This window comes from Molossus molossus, unplaced genomic scaffold (genome assembly GCF_014108415.1).
Source record: "Molossus molossus isolate mMolMol1 unplaced genomic scaffold, mMolMol1.p scaffold_m16_p_12, whole genome shotgun sequence".
Lineage (NCBI taxonomy): Eukaryota > Metazoa > Chordata > Mammalia > Chiroptera > Molossidae > Molossus > Molossus molossus.
Window position 1 is genome coordinate 79,080,127 of NW_023425347.1, and position 16,061 is coordinate 79,096,187.

General features: G+C 35.8%; 1 protein-coding gene across 7 annotated transcripts in view; it reads right to left on the bottom strand.

Annotated features, from left to right (window-relative positions):
* Positions 1-16,061, bottom strand: part of LOC118626067 (protein argonaute-3) — a 128,073-nt gene that overhangs the window by 55,675 nt on the left and 56,337 nt on the right. The window contains exons 1-2 of one of the 7 annotated variants that reach the window (XM_036255339.1): positions 7,113-7,147; positions 5,748-5,811 (exon numbers count right to left, since the gene is read on the bottom strand). The exons of 5 other annotated variants lie outside the window; for them this stretch is intronic. The gene's annotated coding sequence lies outside the window, so the exon portion shown is untranslated. Of the gene's footprint in view, positions 1-5,742; positions 5,812-7,112; positions 7,148-16,061 lie in introns of those variants that run through there. One more of the 7 variants, XM_036255340.1, reaches the window with a different exon arrangement.

The following is a 16,061-nucleotide window of genomic DNA, read 5'->3' on the forward strand; positions in this document are numbered from 1 at the left end:
CCAACCAGGGCCGGGGACAAACTGCAATTGAGGTACGCGCCCTTAGCGGGAACCGAACCTGGGTCTCTCTGGACCGCAGGCCAACGCTCTAACCGCTGAGCCAAACCGGCCAGGGTTCAAATTCCTCCCTTCCTCCCTCCCTAACTCCCTCCCATCCTTCCTCTCTCTCTCTCTCTCCCCCTCCCTCCCTCTCTCTTTCTTATCCTCACCAGAGGACAGTTTTTGTTCAGATAGAGTGGGAGGGAGAGAGAGAGGGGAGGAGAGAGAGAGAAACATCGATGTGAAAGGGACACATCAAGTGGTTGCCACCCATACGACCCAACCAGGGCCGAGGACAAACTGCAACCAAGGTATGTGCCCTTAACAGGAACCGAACCCAGGTCTCTCTGGACCGCAGGCCGACGCTCTAACTGCTGAGCCAAACTGGCCAGGGCTCAAATTATTTCTTAATCTTAGAGATCTTATACCTAAACTCAAGAAAAACATATGAAACAAGTAACACTAATATTGTAATTAATAAACTACTTACTAAAATATCTGTTTTCCTTACAAAGAACTTTGGGCTCTTAAACAGAATTAATTACAATTACTAAATTTTACAACTGTTTATATTTTCTGACTACTTCCTTCTAGGAGCAAAATACAGTAAATGTGTTATAGAAAGCTACTTTTTATTGAAAAGTACCAAAAAAAGTCAATACAAATAAAATAACATTTTTCAATTAAGCTGTCCTGGTTCTGACATTTGTCTGCCAGAAATCTTGCTTTTTAAGGGATATAGTAGAAAGCTGTGAATACTGAAAACATAAGCTTTGAAGTCAGAACAGTTGGCCTCTTTTAAAACATAAACCATGTGACCTTGAGCCTTAAATGTAAACTGTGATTTTAAGTATAAATTTAATAAATTATATCACATATAAACTATTTAATAGAAATATAAACTATGTGGCCTTTGGAGAGAGAGAGTCACTTTAGAGATTTTCATTCTCTAAACTTCAGTTAGAGTTATCACCTAACTCATACAACTGTGGCGAAGTTTAAGAGATAATACATGTAAAACTCTCAGCATCCTATCTGGTGTATAGTATGAGGTAAATAAAAATATCCTAAGGGAGGTACAACTAATAAATGCCAGATTCATTGTGATGCTCTTAAAATTCGTGAATTACAACAGTAAAATGAAAGTTGAAAATGAGTTTGGCCTAAAAGCAGGCTAAACTAAAAATAAACTCCCCATTTCATTGAATCTAATGAAATCTTAAGATGCCAATGAAGGTAGGGTATATCAATATTTTATGTAATCTAAAAAAGAAACTTGCCAATTAAACTGCCACACCATCAACTGTAAGACATCTCCCAATTTCAGCCCTGGCCGGTTTGGCTCAGCGGTTAGAGCGTCGGTCTGCGGTCCTGAGAGACCCGGGTTTAGTTCCCGCTAAGGGCGCGTACCTCGGTTGCAGTTTGTCCCCGACCCTGGTCGGTTGTGCGGGTGGCAGCCACTCGATGTGTTCCTTTCACATCGATGTTTCTCTCTCTCTCTCTGTTCCTCTCTCTCCCTCCCACTCTACCTGAACAAAAAATGGAAAAATGTCCTCGGGTGAGGATAAAAAAAAAAAAGACATCTCCCAATTTCAGAGATGAAAAAATGTGAAAAAAGAAAAGTTTTTTGAGTCTTAGATTGGTAAAATTAAGTTTAATTTTAAATATGTAGTTGAGAGTTAAGATATTAACTACCATGAAAACAATCATTTTGAAGACAAGATTAAGTCACACTATTATTAGATTGCTCTTTTTCTTAGAGTACTCTTCCATGTTTATCTCCATCACTAATTTCACCTAGCTCCCATCTGTCACTTCCTCAGAGAAATGTTCCTCTGAGATTGCCCTGTGTTATACACTCTCATTGCACTAAGTACTTCTTTGTAGTACTCATTATATTGCTGAATACCAGTCTTCTCCAGTAGATTTCAAGTTCAATAAGAGCTGTTTTTAAACTCAGTGCACTATGCCAAGTGCAAGGGTTGCAAAATCAGTATCACACAGGAACAAAAAAAGAAATGTAAGCAAGGAAGGTGGTCGGTGCAGTATGTTCACAGCACCATTACATATTACTACAATTAAAGAATAAACCCATTTAGCCTGGCCAGTGTGGCTCAGTGGTTGAGTGTTGACCCATGCACCAAGAGGACACTGGTTTGATTCATAGTCAGGGCAGATGTCCAGTTTTCGGGCTCAATTCCCAATAGGGTGCGTGCAGGAGGCAGCTGATCAATGCTTCTCCTTCATTCATGTTCCTATCTATCTCTCCCTCTTCCTCCCTCTCTCTCTTGAAAAAAAAAAAAAAAAAAAAAAAAAAATCAAATAAAAACATTAAAAATTAAATAAACCCATTTACAATTTTAGGTTTTGTTTTCATTTTATTATCATATAAATCTTTAAAAAGTACTATCAATCTTCTGATTTCTTTGCTTCCCAAATGGCACAAGTTAGCCACACACTTTGTTTACACAATTAAACATACTCGCACATTTTCTTGAAATATGCAGACTTTCAGGTTTTTCTCTCCCTACCGTAATCAACCTATTCCATTCCTCTTCATTCTTTCTACTTAAAGGGAACCACAATCAAGAAATTGGTATGTATTTGTCTCATCTAGGTTTTGACAACTTTTTACTGCATTTAAATGTACCCAGTATATACTTTTGTTCTGTTTTAAATTTACATAAATAACACATCCTTTTGCTATTTGCCCTGCCCCCAACTTTGTTTTCAATATTGATAGATGTAGATCTGATTCAACTCATTCAATTCATTTAATATTGATAGATGTAGATCTGATTCAATTCATTATATAGTATATATTATTATATAATATTATGTAACAATTTATGTACTCATTCAGAATGTTTTCTCTTTCTTATTAGGCTTTTCCAATTTTCTGCTATTACAAATAATGCCTCAGGCACCTATGCCAGGTATCTCTACGATATATTATGAATTTTAAGATATGTGTAATTTCATCTTTACCTCATCTTTTATAGATATTGAAAACTGCTCTCCAAAGTAATGTCAAATAATACTATCAAGAATGCGTGCCCTGGCCAGTCTGGCTCAGCGGTTAAAGCGTCGGCCTGCGGTCTGGAGAGACCCGGGTTCGGTTCCCGCTAAGGGCACGTACTTCGGTTGCAGTTTGTCCCCGGCCCTGGTTGGTCGTGCGGGTGGCAGCCACTCGATGTGTCCCTTCACGTCGATGTTTCTCTCTCTCTCTCCCTCCCACTCTATCTGTACAAAAAATGGAAAAATGTCCTCGGGTGAGGATTAAAAAAAAAGAAAAAAAAAAGAATGCGTCACAGTTCCTTTAACTTTATGCTTACCAACATCTGACGTAAGACTTTTTACAGATCTGATGGGTGTGAAATGGTACCTCATTGATGCCATTTACATTTCCTGATTACTAATGAACCTGATCATTTGATTTTCATGTGTTTACTGACCATTTGGGTTTCCTCTTTTGGGAACAACCTGTTTTTCTATTGATCTGTCCTTATGAAAATAGTCTCCTAGTCTTTTAACTTTATTGTGTCTTTTATAATACATACATTTTCAATTTTAAAATGTTTTTATTGATTTTTTTTGAGAGAGACAGGAAGGGAGAAATAGAAACATCGACTGGCTACCTCCTACACACCCCCTACTGGGGATCAAGCCTACTGGGGATGTGCCCTGACCGGGAATAGAACCGGGACCTCTCAGTACATAAACAACGCTCAATCCACTGAGCCACACGGGCCGGGTCATAAGTTTTCAATTTTAATGTAGCCAAGATGATCAGTATTTTATAATTTTATATTTTCTTCAAAGTTAGAGATAGGCCTTTTTTTTTTTTCCTAAAAGAATTTCAAAGTTTTGCTTTTCACATTTGGAATCCATCTAGAAATAAAACTGGGGTATGATGTGAGATGAGTCTAATTATTTTTTTCATATAGTTAACAACTGTATAAACACCATTAATTAAATATTCTACTCTTTCTTTAGTATTCTGAAATGCCACCTTAACATTTACAAAGGTTCCTTATAAACACATGTGGTTTATTTTCAGGCTCTGTTTTTTGCTTCATTAATCTGTCTGTCCTTACATTTAAAAGCAGTATGCTGTACTTGTTATAGTTTTAAAATAAGGAGGGCAATTCCTCCCTCCTTATTCTTTTAAAAAATTAAACTGGCTTTTAATAAAACCTTGATCATATTTTTCAAGTATATAACAGATTCTCACAAATGCTTTAAATATCAAGGACAGACGAATAGGAGTACAGTGATTATCACATTAATCTGTTTCCCTACATTAAACTGTTTACAAAAGTGAAAAATAATTATACTGGCTTTTCTTGGTCATTAATTTTTTTTCATATAAATCTTACTATTGACTTTTCAATAAATCCTTATTGTGATTTTAATTAAAATTGCATTTACAGATTAATTTTGGGAGAACTAACATCAAATTGAATCTTCTCAATAAGCCTAATACATTCATTCAGTGTTTCTTTTATGTCCTTTAATTAATTTTTTATCCTTACCTGAGGACATTTTTTTTTTTTTTGCATTTATCTTCAGACAGAGCAGGGGTGGGGGAAAGAGAGGGGATAAGAGAGAGAGAAACATCGATGTGAGAGAGACACATCAAGTGGTTGTCACCCGCATGACCCCAACCGGAGCCGGAGACAAACTGCAACCAAGGTATGTGCCCTTAGCAGGAACCGAACCTGGGACTCTCTGGTCCGCAGGCCGACGCTCCAACCACTGAGCCAAATCGGCCAGGGCTAAAATAAAGTTTTATTAAAAGACATAAAAGAGCCCTGGCCGGTTTGGCTCAGCGGTTAGTGTCAGCCTGCAGACTGGAGAGTCCCAGGTTCAGTTACCACTAAAGGCACATAGCTCAGTTGCAGTTTGTCCCCAGCCCCAGTTGGGGTCGTGAAGGTGACAACCACTTGATGTGTCTCTCTCAAATCGATGTTTCTCTCTCTCTCTTCCTCCCTCTCTCCCTCCAGCTCTATCTGAAGATAAATGCAAAAATGTCCTCGGGTAAGGATAAAAAAAACAAAAACAAAATAAAATAAGAAGCAAAGATGTAGATATTTAAAAAAATAAAAGCAAAAAAAAAAAAAACACCAAAAAACTTTATTTTAGAGACCTCTCAGAAATCTTTTATTTCTGTGTACCTCTTTTTCAATCTAAACCTTTTTTTTGGTTAATCCTCACCACAGGATATTTTTCTGTTGATTTTTTTTTAGAGAGAGTGGGAGGGACGGAGAGATAGAGAGAAACATCAATGTGAAAGAGACATATCAAATGGTTGCCCGTGGCACAACCCTGACTGGGGCTGGGGATCAAACCCAAAACTCTTCGGTCCATGGGCCGATGCTCTAACCAGCCAGGACTCAATCCAAACTCTCAATCTCATCATATTTGTTAGAGCTCAGCTAAGACATCACTTACTTCTACATTTTTCTAAATTTCTAGGCTTATTTGGATACTCTTCCTCTATGCTCTTGGTTTATTTATTCTTTGATTAATATGACCAAGAGTTGTGCTAGGCATGGAGGGTACATACACTGGTGAATAAAATTAGCTTCATAAAGCTTTTATTCTAATAGGAGACAGAGAACAATAAAATTTGTCATTCAGGGTGACACATGCTATTACAGGGCAAGTACACTGTGCTATGGGAATACATAAGAGAAATACCTAACTCAGAGTTGGGGGGTGAAGGGTGTCAAATACTGCTTCTCAAAGAAGTAACATGTAGACTGAAACCTGTAAGAAGAACAGAAGTTAGCAAACACAATAGTGACTAAATATCATAGTACTGGCATCCTTGTCTTACTCCTGATTTTGTTAGAAAAGCTCCCGCTGCTTCACTGTGTACTGTTTGAATTGTTTTCTCTCTTGGCTTCCTTGACACCACTTTTTTGGCTCTCATTTTTTGCCTGTGATAATCATTAATTGCTCACTGGTCTTTCTTCCTTCCTTAAAATGCTAGTATTCCCCATGGTATTATCCTTCTTATTCTTTTTCAGTCTAAATACTATCCTAAAGAAGTTGTTCCATTTCTACAGTTCAAGTATGGATTTATATACTGAGGAGTCCCAAAATTTATTTTTGGCTTCTACCATTACAGATTTTCATACGTGCATTTCCAACTACATAATAAATTTATCAACCCATATGTCTCAATGAATCCTCAAGCTTTGGATATATTAACATTTAATCTATTTTTATCCATGGTGTACACTGCCAACTAACCAGTAACAGCAGATCTATTTCTCATATTCAGTTGACAGCATAACCTGTCATTCATACCTGGTATGAATGAGCCACTATTCTGAATGTATGCTGGCGAGTATGCCCTTCTTAGAAGCTAGTTTATAACACAGCACAGTTACTGAACCTGAGATTTGGGAACATGAAGGCTGTTTTAAAGACTGAATAATCACAGAATTTGTAGGCAAGGTATGCTTTTTTTAATGTGTCAATCTGGCTAGACTACTAGTTGCCAGTTATTCAATCAAGCACTAATCTAGCTGTTGTTGTGAAGATATATTACAGATGTAATTAAAATCTAAAATCAGTTGACATTAAGGAGGGTATTCTGGATAATACGGGTGGGCCTCATTTAGTCAGCTGAAAGGCCTTAAAAGCAGGCTTGAGGCTTCTCTCAGAGATAAAAGAAATTGTACCTATGAACAGCAGCTTCAGCCTGTACCCATGAGTTCCAACCTACCCTTCCTGACAAGCCTACCCTAAGGATTTCAGACTTGCTTAGCCAGCCCCTACAACTGTGTAAGCCAAATCTCTCCCAAATATACATCTCCTACTGGTTCTGCTTCTCTGGTTAAACTTACCTAATATACAGGTTTGAGGTTTATGTCTATAAAATAATCCCTTAAAAAACCTAGTAAACCCTCTGGTCTATTAATCTCCAGTCTGTTTCTTGTGACAGTATATATATCCAAGTTTTTTTCTGGATGTGGTTCTTAAATCTTTTTTATTCAAACTTAATCCTTGTAATATGTTCCTTCCTCTCCATCCCACATTAGACCATCACCATCTCTTACCTGAACTAGTGATTGAAAAAGCCTCCTAACTGGCTTCTCAGATTAGTTTTTTCTCCTCTATCTATTCTCCACACTGTTGCCAGAGGTCTCTTTCTGGAAAACAAATATGATCATGTCACTATCCTTCTTAAATATCTTTGAAGTCTTTCTATCTACAGAATAGAGATAAATTTCTTTAGTATTTCATTAGTTTCTGTTTTTAACTTTTATTTCCTTATATTATTCTTTGCATTTAATTTTCTGTTATTTTTCTAACTTATTGAGATGAATGGGTATGTCACTGATGCTTTTCTTCTTTTCTAATAGCATTTAAGGTTTTAAATTCTCTCTAAGCATTGTTTTAGCTAATCATACCAGTACGTACATTTTCATTACCCTTCGGTTCAAAATATTTAAAATTTCCACTGTGATTTTTTTGACCAATAGATAATTTAGAGATTACTTGATAATATCCAGAGCTGGACTTTAAGTTCCAGTAGGAAATAGCAGTAATTTATTTCCAGATTTCCCCACTTTCTTCAACACAGGGCTACAAAGAGAATGTTAGAAAAAGAAAAGGAAAAAAGTCTGTATCTTCAGTGAATTTACAAAACAATAAAAACCTGAAAATGTCAAATTACAAGTAAATATGGCCCCAAGTACTTGGGACTAGTAGGACCTATGCAAGGGAGAAGGGCATGAAGTATAAAAGGAGCCTAGCGGAGGAACAGTAAATTTTTACTCCCAGAAAGAGAGGGTCCTATCCTAAGGGGGAACTACAATGTTTAGAACTGAGACTAAGTGGGGGAATTCCAGAAGGAAGTAGAGAAAGAAGGTGTCATGAGACTGAGTGGAGGGTGATTTAGAAGTGACAGATCTCAGATAGGACTACCCTTCTAAAAGCAAGGCATGTACTTTTCATCTGTAATATCAAAATTATGGAAAAGTTAAAAGAATAGTACAAAGAACTTCTGCACAACCTTCCCAAATTCTCTAATTGTTAACATTTGAGCAGGCATTTTAAAAGGCAGGAACTATGTTAGCAGAAGCTAGTAAGGACCTGGTGGAACTCATGGCTGGCAATTCATACTTCTGAAACATGTAAATTACTGACAGGCAAAGGAGATGTAGTTTATTTTGAAGAAGGAGCCCATCAGAGCAACAGGTCAGAGGTCTTAAGCAAAGAAACCTGGAAAACTACCTTGCTCCCAATGTCCTAACCCACCTCACCCTCCCACTCTGATCTCTTCTAACAGGTGGTTTGGAAAAACTAGTACCATTTAAATGTGAATAAAAAGTGGTTAAGTATGCATACAAAGATACCACAAGAATGTGTAAAAAGGTAGCACAACATCCATGATGAAGAACACTCAACAGAAAATATTATCACAAAGTAGATGAAAATTGTAACACTACTCTTTAATATAAATTCAAAGATTCCTAATGAAGCTATGTTGAAAGATCTCTGAGCAGAAATTTAAGAACTCAAGAAAGAGACAGCCAGTCTCAGGAGAAGGTGAAATAAGCATTGCATAAGTCATGCAAGAAATAGAAGAAATTTAAATTTAAAAAATGTGCTAAATTTATAATTAGCACATGGTAAAAATGATAGCACAAAAGGCACAGTAGGAAGTAAATAGGATAGAAACATTTAAAAAAAAATTATATATTTTATTTTTTAAAAAGACTTGAATTTACATTTTCAAAGGAAATCCCATGTTTTAAAATAAAACTGACCTAAAAGAGTCAACACCGAGAAATAAAAATTCTTAAAAAAGAAAAAGAAAATGAAGCTGACATCACACTTTTCTATTGAACATTCCCTGTCAGAAGACAGTGGAAAAATACCTATAAGGTACTCAAGAAAGTATGAGTTAATAATTTTATGTCTAGCCAAGCAGTCCTTCAGGAATAAGAGTGTATACAAATAGTTTTCAAAATGCAAAAATGCAGCTCTTATTCATATTAGCTCTTCTTGAAGAAACAACTTGAAGAAACACTGCAACCAAGAGATGATAGTAAAAATGTCAGGAAAAGACTGGTAGCAACCAATACATTTAATCGTAGATTTATGATTAAAACAAATGGACATACAGGTGACAGAATAGAATGTAACTGTTAAATACTCTAACAATGCAGGAATCATAATACATACAGATAAATGAATGACAGGAGTACAAAATATAAAAGAATAAATTCACTGATTACACCTTATAGTAATAGTGATAGGGGAAGGGCACATAATAGAAATAGGACCACAGCTATTTAATGATTATTCACCTTACTAACTATAGATAAACGGTTTTCTTACAGACCCTAGGAAACTGGAGGATGTGTTGCAAGAAGAAAAACAGGGCTGTAAAAAGATAAGATAGATGTTTCTGAGTTCAGATGGGTCCATCACTCAGAAAAAAAAAACAAACATTTTTTTTTTTTTTTAAACTCATCCGAGGACATTTTTCCATTTTTTGTTCAGATTGAGTGGGAGGGGGAGAGAGAGAAAGAGAGAGAAACATCGACATGAAAGGGACACATCGAGTGGCTGCCACCTGCACAACCCAACCAGGGCCGGGGACAAACTGCAACCATGGTACATGCCCTTAGTGGGAACCGAACCCAGGTCTCTTGGACCGCAGGCCGATGATCTAACCGCTGAGCAAAACCGGCCAGGGCAAGAAAATACATTTTGAGAGCAGACCATGGACAGGACACACTTTGACTTGGTTGCTGTGCCTGGACCCTGACGCCCTCCAGGAGTTTGCCTTAAGAATGCTGAACATTCTCCGATCCCAGGAATGGGTTGAGCTGTTTTTAACATCATAGAAAATTAACAATCCTGTTACCGGATTTCAAGATCCTGGGAAGAGACACACACCTTGACTATGTACCCTGAAGCCCTTATCCTGCCCCGCTTCCACCTTATATGTATCCCTTCTTCCTTATCCCTATATAATCAGTGGCTAGTAGGAGATAGCAGAACAGAATTTTCAGGATGACCTGCTGCTCTCTCCATACTGCTGGCATTACTGGAATAAACACTTATATATGATTAAACCCTGTCTCTGTTTAATTTGGCTCATGTAGTGATAGGTGGCTTCAGACCTATTTAGTGTCCGGTATCAGTAGATAGTCAAAGTTGAAAATCAAGTAGTAAAAATTTAATCAAAATTAACAGGTCCAGAGGCATGGATACATGGAACAGACGGACAGATCTCAGAGGGAAGGGAGTTGGTAAGGAGAACAGTAAGAGATTAAACAAAGAACTTATATGCATATAGGCAGAGCCCATGGACACAGAAAAGTATGGTGAAGGCCTGAGGTGGGGCGGGGGCTAAGTGGAAAGGGCCAAAAAAAGGGGGGAAATACAGGACATCTATAATACTGTCAACAATAAAAAATAAATTAAAAAAATTTTAAGTAAAATTATAAAGAATATAATGGCTAAAACTAGTTAGAAACGGAGAGGGAAGAAAGGGAAAAGAATAAAGCTAATATAATTGTTACTCATTGAGGAAAACAAAAGAAACGGCTTTAAAAAAGAAAGTCGAGTATTATATGAAGTTATAAGTATAAAGATAACCACTTGTGGGGGAAAAACCCTTCCTAATATCAAAACTATCATTTTAAAAGCACAAAACAGACCACTTAGTTTAAAAAACATATACAATCAGAAAATATAAAAAAATAATTTTATACAACTAAGATGAAATATGTATGTTATTCCTATCTATATCTGGCTCAACTGATCTATTAACAGAAAACAGTTTTGGACTGACTTAAAAGCAAAAACACTCTATACTGTTGCCAAGCTATACTTGTGAATCTAAAAATTTAGGCCCTGGCAGGGTAGGTAAGTTGGTTAGAACATCATCCTGATAAGCCAAGGTTGCAGGTTCAATCTCTGATCAAGGCACATACAAGAAGCAACCAATGAACGCATAAATATTAGTGGAACAACAAATCTATGCCTGTCTGTCTGTCTGTCTGTCTCTGTTTCCCTCTCTCTCTCCCCATCCAAATCAATCAATAAAAATAGTAACAAATTAATAAACCAGATAAAGTTCACGAAAACATGGATTGTAATCCTTTATTTAGATAAGGTAGACAGACTTTGGCCAAAAAGTGTTAAAAAAGTCATTTTACCACAGTAAAAGATACAATTCACAATGAAGAAAACAGGTATGTGTATATTCCCAATAATATAGAAAAATTAAGAAAGGAACAATGATAGGAGATAAAAGGAGAAATAGAAATACAATAATATAAAATTTAAATTTATTTCTCCCAGTCTGAGAAAACAAAAGGAAATAAATGATCTAAACAACATAATCAAAATGGTAGTGCTGATGGATATTCATTTAACTCTACCCCAATAATTGAATATACTTTGTTTTAAAACAGCTATTGATCTTTTGCAAATACTGACTACATATTAGGCTACAAAAAGTACCTCAACAAATTCTAAAAGTAGAAATACAAAACACATCCTCTGATTAACAACACAATAAAATGAGAAATTTATAACAAAATCAGAAAATAACGAGATTTTCAATCTGAAAATTTAAAAAGTCTCTAACAATATTTGAGTAATAGAGGAAATACAAATAAAATCTAAAGTGTTTCTAAAAAATATAATAAAAATACTACATATTAGAAGCTTTGGAATATAGCTAAAACAGTGATCAGAAGAAATTTTGTTTTAATACTTTTATCAAAAAAAAAAAAGAAAGTAAATGAGTTATTAATATAGCTCCAAAAGTAACAAAAACAACTAAATTAAATTAAGAAAAGCAGAGGAAAAAATATCAAGTTAAAACAGAAATAAAGAAGGTAAAAAAAGAAAGCCAGAAAATTGAAAACAAAATTTCAAAAGCTCTTTTGTTGGGCAGAAAGGGAGAAGGGGGTTAGAATCAGTTTATTAAACTACTACCGCGTGCTCTCTTGCTCTTGCTCTTGCTCTCGCTCTCTCTCTCTCTCTCTCTCTCTCTCTCTCTCGTTAATCCTCTCCTGAGGATATTTTTCCATTGATGTTTTTTAGATACAGTAGAATGGAGGGAGGGAGGGAGGGAGAGAGAGAGAACATCGATGTGAGACTCACTGATTGATTGCCTCTCGCACGACCCAGACTGGAGCCAGGGATAGAACCTGCAACCCATGTACGTGCCCTTGATCAGGTATCGAACCTGAGACCCTTTGGTCCACAGGCCAACACTTTTAACTGCTGAGCCAAACTGGCCAGGGCTAAACTACTACCTCTATTAATGAAGAGTAAAAATAAAAAGGACAAAGCACAAACATACAAAATAAGAAATGGGGGTAAACCACAGATATAAAAAAAATTTCAAAAAATAAGAAGCTACTTTATAAAACTCTATACAAATAAACATAGATAAAATAATTTCCTAGTAAGAGATAACCTACCAAACTGAACCTAGAGAACCTAAACAGACAGATTTTCATAAAATAAATGAAAGAAGTTTTAAAAGAGACACTTACCAAACAAAACAAAATACATAGGCCGCAACAGTTCACAGAGAAATCCAACCAAATCTTAAAAGAGGTAATAAAACTTCAATACTATTTAAAAACTGGTGTACATTTTAAAAAATGAAAAACTTCTAAATTCTTTATAAAATATAACATTAATATCAAAACTTGAAAAAGACTGCACGCAAAAAGAGAAGATTGCAAATAAGATCCAACTTATTTTTGCATTTTAATTAAGGTAAAATATTAACAAAATAATCCAGCATCACATTAAAAGAATCCAGAAACATCTGTTTCGCTCAAAGTTTGTTTCAAAAAAGAGAAATATCATATTACCAGCTCCATAAATGCTAAAATGACATCTGAGAAAATTCAACATCCATTCCTGATTAAAAGTACTTAATAAGAAGCAACAGATCCTCCATATGCATTACACTTAATCCAGAAACTTTGGAAGCATCTTTTCTAAAGTCAGGAATAAAAAGAGGATGCCCACTAATCACTAATGTTTAACAATGTCCTGTCTAAAAATTAGTCAATATAAATTCAAAGGAAGTTAGGTAACCTATCACTATTTGCAGATGAAATAATTATAACCTAGAAACTCCAAGTAAACCACTTAAAAACTACTATGAACATAATGGAATTTAATAAGGCAGAGAGAAATGTCAGTATATAGGACTCAAATGCCTTCATGTATATAAACAATAACCAGTTAGTATCTATAAACCCATTTAATAGCAAAAATAAGAGAGAAAATGTCCAGAAATAACAAGAAATGTGTAAATTTTTTGTGAGAAAAACTAATACATTTCTGAAGAAAACAAAAGTAATCTTGAACAAATGGAATATGGCATAGAATTTTCTCTGACAGATTCAATAGTTTAAAGACGCCAATTTGTCCTAACTTAATTTATAAATTTCAGATGTCAATAAAAATAATAGCCCATCTTCCCACACCCACTGGATCTAGACAAGGTGTTTCTAAAGCTTATATGGTAAAATAAATAAAAATGGCCAAGAAAAACCTGAAACAAAAAATGAGACTAGTTCTATTAGCTATTACAAGTCATAAAAGAAATTAGTGACAAATACTTTTAAGTGTTTGTATGTGTAGACACACACACACACGAATCAATTTCTACATGGCAAAAAGCAAAAACAAAATCGTACCAAGACAAACAACAACCAAGGGCTATTTAATCTGTAATTCACATCACAGAAAATGGGCTAATCTCAATTTAGAAAGCTTCTCACTAAAAAAAAAAGGGCAAAGGACATAACAGTTAACAGGAAAAGGTGGCCCTTACATATGTGAAAAGACGATCAAACAGAAAACAAAAGCACATAGTGAAACTATTTTTTGCAAATCCAATCGATAAAAATGTAGTTTGACACCTATACAGGCCAGGCATAAGGAAATAGGTTGTCTCAATCATTGATGCAAAGTAAATATTTACAATGCTGGTGGATTGTCATCTGGCAATAACAATCAAAATTACAAATACATTTGCCCTTGACGCATCAATCTCACTCCTGGAATCTATCTTAGAGAAACATCTACATATATATAAAATGATGTTTTGAAATGGCATATAATTAAAAACAGCCCTAGCATATCTAAAGGAGACTTTTGAAATATATCCCCTCAATGACATACTTCCACAATGGCAGATGCCACTAAAAACAATGAGGAAACTATGTACTGATCTACAAAGATACAGGGATCCTTGGAGGAATGGCTGATTCCACGTACAGGGTAAGAAATATAAAATAAGCCTGGAACATCCTGCTGTGCCAGAAAGCAAGAAAGCTATTAAAGACTAATTAATTAGCCCTGGCCGGTTTGGCTCAGCGGTTAGAGCGTCGGCCTGCGGTCCGGAGAGACCCGGGTTCGGTTCCCGCTAAGGGCACGTACTTCGGTTGCAGTTTGTCCCCGGCCCTGGTTGGTTGTGCGGGTGGCAGCCACTCGATGTGTCCCTTCACGTCGATGTTTCTCTCTCTCTCCCTTCCTCTCTCTCTCCCTCCCACTCTATCTGTACAAAAAAATGGAAAATATCCTCGGGTGAGGATAAAAAACAAAACAAAACAAAAAGACTAATTAATTAGCAATGGGACACTGTGATTTTCCACATAAGAATTCCATCTATGCAAAAGAAATAACAGAATTAGAAAATATACCAGTTAATAATCCCTAGTGAAATAAATGGTTCAGGTAACAATGATCAATGAATGGAATATTAGAAATTAAAAGGTTGACTGGGAAATTTTAATGGAGAGTCAGGCCTATTGATCTCTGAACCTACTTATCAATCTTAGTATCATTTAAAAATGGGACCATTAAATACTGATACAATATGAAGCACTTATAAAAGTATTTGGAATCAGAACTAAATGAAGCCTCTAGGGCCAACTTTCATTTTCAGGAAATAAAGGGGATCAAGGAACAAAGTAATGACGACACAAGAAAATAAAAGACAAATTCAGGGTTTTGGATATCCTATAGGAAACTGACAATAAGCCAATGGCATAAAAAAAATAATAAATAAATAAAACGAGGGAAGGAAATGAGACTACATTTTGTGTTTTTAATCCTTACTTGAGGATATTTTTCTACTGATTTTTATACAGAGTGGAGGGGAGAGGGAGAGAGAGAGAGAAACATTGATGTGAGACAGACACATTGATTTGTTTCCTCCCAGATGACCCTGACCAGGGCCGGGGATTGAACCTGCAATCCAGCTACATGCCCTTGACTGGGAATTGAACCTGAGACCCATTGGTCCACCGGCTGATGCTCTAACTGCTGAGCCAAATCAGCCAGGGTGGGACTACTTACTATATTTTAAAAAGGCATAACAGCCAAATGTAATTTGTGAATCTTGTTTGGATCCTGATTAGAACAAATGAACTGAAAAGATATTTGAAACAATCAGGAACATCTGATTATAGACATGGTATTAGAGGCTACAAATAAATGATTATTTTCAACTTTCTTATATATGATAATGGCATTGTGACTGTGTAACAAAACATCCATGTTTTTAGAGGTACATACTGAATTAGTAGGGACAAAATAACATTCTGTCAGGGATTTGATTTAAAATTAGTACAGTAGAGGAAGAAATGGAGATAGTTTAAGCAAAGCTAGAAAAATACTGACAATTTGGAAAACAGCTATATAGGTGGCAATTTATCATACTATTCTCTCTACTTTTATATATGCTCAGAAATATAAGAAAACACCTAAAAATGAATGCAATTAGAACCATATTAAGCATCAGCAGTAGGCATAATGCCAGTGGTCACTATGACCAACAGACTGACCAACAGACTTCCCTTCCTGTAAAACATGTATTTCAAAATGAAATACTGACTTACGGTTAAAAGGACAAAAGTGAGTTATAATAGAAGATTGTTCAGATGATCATGTCAAAGCTTTCCTATTTGCTTTAGTAGCAAACCAGGAAAGGTTCTGTGTAA